The 6,124-nt window shown below is 44.5% G+C and overlaps 1 pseudogene; it reads right to left on the bottom strand.

Moving 5' to 3' along the window:
* Nucleotides 1–3,705: 3,705 nt before the first annotated feature.
* Nucleotides 3,706–4,530, bottom strand: LOC147747704 (large ribosomal subunit protein eL6 pseudogene; annotated as a pseudogene).
* Nucleotides 4,531–6,124: the final 1,594 nt, after the last annotated feature.

Here is a 6,124-nt window from a genome sequence, read left to right as displayed (position 1 = left end):
CAGGCGGTAAGGAGCAGAGAGGCGAGGAGCGGTAAACTGAGGAGTGGCGGATCAGGTAAGCCTCCGGGGACAATATCGGAGCAGGCGGGTGTCGGGCCGCGGTGAGGAGCAGAGAGGCGAGGAGCGGTAAACTGAGAAGCGGCGGATCAGGTAAGCCTCCGGGGACAATGTCGGGGCAGGTGGGTGTCGGGCCAGGCGGGGTCGGGGATCGGCTGAGGAAAGTTCACAAGATGCACAGATGCTCCTGCTACCATTTGGGGTTACTGCAACACGCTGCAGTATGTCGGGCCAGGTGGGGGACGAGATTTTGGGATGCACAGATACTCCTGCTACCATTTAGGGTTACTGCAACACGCTTTAATAATGAATAGATGCATGTGTGTCTTTATGGAGCACAGAGGCGAAAGTCAGAGTCTCGGGGCATAACAATCACCACCTCATCTGTCTTCCCATTCACTGTCAGAATCTACTTGGTAGTATACCCCACCACGAAGACAGGTAAACGCACCTTACACTGGGGCAGCCGGGGGTCAGGGCAGGCGGGGGAATGGGTGGGCGGGGGCACGGGCTGCTGGGCAATGTCGGGGCAGGCGGGGGTAGGGGAAGCCTGAATGCTCCCGGACAAGGTCGGGACGGGCTGCTAGTATAGCTATATAGAGAGCCTTTATGTGAGATTACTTCTGCTATTGGTGTGTGTGTAATTTATTCTCTGCTTCCCTTCATGATAGTGTAGTGCCTAAGGTAATGATTCAGTCCACATCCGTCATTGGCTCTCTTGCACCGTGAATGGCAGCAGTTTGTGAACTTATGTGCACTTCCACCTGAAATTGAATGCTTCATTGTAAGGGCTAGTTGGCCAGCCCTTTAGTTTTCAATGTCCACCGATAATAGTTCCCCATTTTATTACTTTACTTTTCCTCTTTTTATTTTAATTTTGCTGAAGAGGATACTACTTCTCTCCTGGCCAAGCAAACAGGTTGCTTGCTTGCCACTCATTTAATCTGCAGTGTGCTGAATACCATATAGCCATACAGCCAGACTGATCCTTAAACAGTTAAAGAGGACCCAGATCATCCAGCACCTGAAAGACCTCCACTGGCTCGCCATCTACAAAATCTGCCATTTCAAGCTCCTGGCCCACTCCTACAAAGCCCTCCATGAACAAGGATCCGCCTACATGAACCACTGCCTGAATTTCCACCTACCTCCCAGGAACCTTCACTCCGCTCACCCCGCCCTCACAAAGATACCATGCATCCACCACTGCTGCACTTCACCACCAAGTCCTGGAACACCATCCCTCTCCCCCTCTGTACTTAATCCTTTGTCGACTCACTTTGGGAAGGTAGTCAAGGCTTGGCTCTTCGACTGATACCTGCAGAACAGTGTCTGGATACCCTCTTGGGTGATAAGATAGGCTATATAAGTATCGCTTGATTGATTGAATGATGTAGCGACTTCCTCTAAACCAGGCGACCATCATCGAATGCTATTGTCTTTAAAGTATCATTGTTTGCTCTTTCCAAGATGGCCGTTGCTTTGGTCCTGAAATAGAAGACCATGCTAGAATCTTAAAACAACAACCATACTCAAATCTTCTGCAAGGCTGACACTAGCTACTTCATGTAGTTTTGTTACTGCAAGCATGTGACACTGAGTATAGACTGCACTTTGTTTTTTCTTTATCTACTTACATTCTTTTAATGTATCTTGCATATGTTGAGTGTGTGTGTGTTATACTGAGATTGTGTCAGAGGGTGAATGCAAGAATCAGTCAGTGGATGGATGAATGGATGCATTAGTACAAAGATCAGTGATGTAGTGCATGTATGATGACTCATTGAGTGCCTTAACCCATCAGTGACACAAAATGCACTTTCATTCATAAGCAACACCAATTAGCATTGCAAATGCTTGTTCCACTAATGTTTATGTGTTTCTTTTCCTTGTCTGGGTTCCGTAATTATGATGTTAAGATGGTCATAATCGATTCACAATATTTACTTTATGCCCTGACCAGCGGGTTTACTGGGACATCCAATTAAGTTTGAACCTAGTTACAAAGAATGCAATTTCTACTTGACTTAGAAGACTTAGAAGACCCAGTAATATAAAGTGTAAGACTTTCAAATCAATTATGGTCAGTTGGTTTAGAGGGTACAAGAGAATTCTTTTTAAGAGAATAGCTATCAATAGTGCAAAAGTTGCATTGGCACGGAGGACCATAAGTGTAAAGGACCCACTGCATCCCACACTGCTGATCTTTACTTCCAATTACTCGTACTTACATTTGGATCTATGTCACCCTTGCTGTGCCACTGAGATGATAACATGTTGCAGAGACACCAGTACTGCTCCACGATACCTCTCACAGGGCGACCTTTGCTCCTCCACGGCAAGCCTTGCCTCACTTGCTCTTCTGACCTTTTTCACGCCAGGGGGGGGCGCTCCTGCGCTCCCCGTGTTCTGCACTACCTGGGAGCTGCTGAGAGGCGGGGGACTGGTGCTGGTGTCTCTACTAATCTCCACCTTAAGCTACTACCCCTGTGGAAACTGAAGCGGACGTCCCACCTTCTTGGACGTCATCACTTTCCTGGAGGGTCCACCTCATGCCACCAAAGAAAAAGTCTTCCAATGGGCGGTGCGGGAACCTGCGTCACTACACTCTGTTGTCTCAACTCTGTGGCCTCAACTCTAAGGCTACCTTTGTATGATGCCGGGTGGAGCTACCTCACGAACCATAGGGGAGATTAACTTTGGACTCCCTCCTTTGACTATCACCTACCTAGCCGGACTTCGGGCAAACGCTCCTGCATCTCTCCTGACCTTATCTTCCCCCTCTCTCTTCCCCCAACCCTCTCCCCTCTCCACTCCTAATCTTTCCAGCTTCTGTCCTCTGCCATCACCTGCCCCTGCCTCTTGTCCCTACCCTGTTTTTGAGTGAACCTCTTTCCTCAACACTTGAGACCGAACTATTTTGTCTGATGCCCGATGGAGCTACCGGGTTTTGCTATAGGGGAGATGGGCCATGGATTCCCTCCTTGGTCGTCACCTACCCAGTCGGTCTTTAGACAGACTTCCTTTCGTCTCTATGGTTGTCTCTTCCCTTATCCTCTCTTTCTCACCTCCCCTACCCCCGCTACTTTTCTCTCTCCTTTCTCTCCTCTCCTAATGTATTGCTGATTGTTTGATGTAATGTGTAATTGTTGATCTTTTTCTATTATATTGTTGAACCACATTGTTTCACTTTCGTCTCTCCTGTCCTCTCCTCCCGCATCCTCCCTCTATTTTATGTCTCTCCTTCTCTCCTCTCTAAATGTATTGAGACTGAACTATTTTTTCTGATGCCCGATGGAGCTACCTGGTTTAGCTATAGGGAAGATGGGCCGTGGATTCCCTCCTTGGTCGTCACCTACCGAGTCAGTTTTAGACAGACTTCTTTTTGTCTCTCCTGATTGTCTTTTCCCTTATCCTCCTTTTCTCACCTACCCTGCCCCCTCCTCTACTTCTCTCTCCTTTCTCTCCCCATCTAATTGTATTCCTTATTTTTTGATGTATTGTGTAATTTGTTGAACTTGTTCTGTTACATTGTTGATTCTCGTGTAAAGCGCTCTGATACCTTCGGGTCTAGCCAGCGCTATATAAAACTCTTTTAAATAAATAAAAAATAAAAAAATAAATCGATGTATCTGTTTTTACCAGCTATTAGAATGTATTTACAAAGAAAGACTTTAGGGAGGAGGTCTTTTCTTTTAATAAGAAATTTTCTGACCAGGTAGAAAACCAGTTTGGATGAGCTCCATTGGCTAGACAAAAGTTAGATCTCAGTTAACTGTGAAGTTGGGCTTTTTTCTTGATGAGAGGCCAGAGCTGCAAATCCACAAGCTTCTGATCATTTTTGCGCTGTTCCGTTACCTCATGTTTTTCTTTATCTGTGTCAAACATTTCACCCTACTGGTGTTTGGGTTTGTGCAGCATTTTCTTCTTGAAATAGGAATCAGTAAATTGTTGGGGATTTTTACTGAAAATATGTCAATCTTGCTAGAAGAGGCACCGATGAATTTCTGGTGAGCTTTACGCAGTGCCATGCGATTTATACCCAATGAAACTTTTACAAAGGGCACCAGATTCAAGCGGCCTCAGAAACATCACACACTTTCCTCTGTGAACTCCATTAAGAAGAATCATAACTGTGCCAGGAGAAATGGAGGATAGCAGCTTGTATCAGTCCTTGGCAAAGGGCATTGTACATCTTCATTGTGATAATAACGTTTCATTTTTTTCATTTTACAACGCTCAACCTTACGGGGTTCCTCTATTCTTGTCTCCAGCAAATGTCTTTGAACTAGTTCCTGGTGCTCTTGCTTTCATTATTATTGGTTCTGTGGCAGTGTACTTGCAATTATAAATTGCTTTTCTGGCATACATTGCCAATTGGGAATATATCCTGATACTGATACCACGTGCCAGAATCGGGTTGCTGCTGGCTTGATGCTTTTTGGTCTTCTTTGCTTTCTGCTTGTCTGCCATCTTTTATAAGGGAAAAAGCAAAGGTGGTTGAAGAGTGATGTCCAATGTCAGATATTTCTTCTGGGGCAATAAAAGGGGGATAGTAGGAGTGCTTTGTAAAGCCAGAGACATTGACAGCTGCTTGGGGAGCATTGCACTCCATTGGTTTTTTGCTCACTATGCCCCCTAAACAAGGACCAGGATAGCTTCAATTGAGATGATTTCCAATATAGCTAAGATATTACGCTCACTGTGGTATTGCTTCGCTATGGAGCCTCGCTGCAGCAACATTCCACACAGTGTGGGCAGTACTTCATGGCATGTGTTGGAGAGGATCTCATATCTTCTGTTTTTAAGGCACTGTCCCAGGTGACCGTGTCATCACGCAGCAGATTGGTGCATGCGTCACACACACCAGGGAATAGAGAGGTGGGTCTTCAAGATTTTCAGGCCATCTGAAGCTTATGCTCACCACAGGGAACTCCCAATTACAATATTAACTGTTATTTTGGAACACACATGCTTTGTCCACAATCCCAAGGAGACAGCAATGTGGTCGGCTCACGTGTTGCCGCTTCTTGGGTATTCCCAATGTCAGTTTAGTTACAGGGTAGTTGTGAAGTTATGTGAACTAGGGCTGTGTGCAGAAAAGGTATGTTATATCCTAGAAAACAATTTTATGGACTACAAATTCTGAAAAATCATTTCTCATAAATTGTTTAAAAATAAGCGGCATGAATTGCACTTACCAGTTCATCGAAACGAATTCATTGATTTGTCTTTATTTGTGCATTCACGTGTGTTCCTCAGAGGTATAAATGCTCACCAACTTGAAAATGTTTTCTTACAGTTGAAATTTGTTTACAAATTCGAATAAAGCCTTTCATCCTTCATCCTCATCCCTGCTTGCATCCTGGCACTCAGTGATGTATCTCTTTTTTAAAATGGCTGTTGCACGAGAAGGGGAGTTCCTCATTCTACCGTCTTCCCCATTTGCATTGCGTTTTCCCCTGCCACACTCGGTTCTTATACCCACTGCTCATCTTTCTTCCTCCTCCTCCTCCCGTTTATTTATTTCTTGGCTGGTTCTCGTCCAGCCCTCGTCCTTAATCCATTTTTTAAAAATACTTTTTATTCATCCTCCACATACTTGTCATTTTTCCCACTTTTTTGAGTGGGTGCTGCCAACAGTACCATGGTTCCTCCTAACCTATCCACTACCCTGCTTCTCTACAAAAAAAATCTCTCAAATCTTTTTTCCATCTTAATGTTGAAACTATTTTCCAAAACCAGGTTGCACTGTCGGGGTCCCCAATTTTTCGTTTTAGAAGTTTTTTTTAATATTATATTTTTTTAACTGGCCTTGTAACTGTTTTTCAGTTATTGTCAACCAAGCTGTATTTCTGGTAATTTGTTTTGACCCTAAATGGGTTATCATTATTTGGCTTCTCAAAAATTGGTTTCTATTACTTTAATTACTTGCGTGCTATGTATGCAGAGCAATTGAAAGGAAGCTTGAAAACGTGTTCAAGTTAAGAAGCCAAAAGGCAGCGGCAACTTTAAACTGCCCATAGAGTCAGACAATTTGAGGGATATTCTTGTGTGAGTGTTACCC

This window comes from Lissotriton vulgaris, chromosome 1_1 (assembly GCF_964263255.1).
Source record: "Lissotriton vulgaris chromosome 1_1, aLisVul1.2, whole genome shotgun sequence".
Classification (NCBI taxonomy): domain Eukaryota; kingdom Metazoa; phylum Chordata; class Amphibia; order Caudata; family Salamandridae; genus Lissotriton; species Lissotriton vulgaris.
This window is presented reverse-complemented; position numbering and strand designations above follow the sequence as displayed.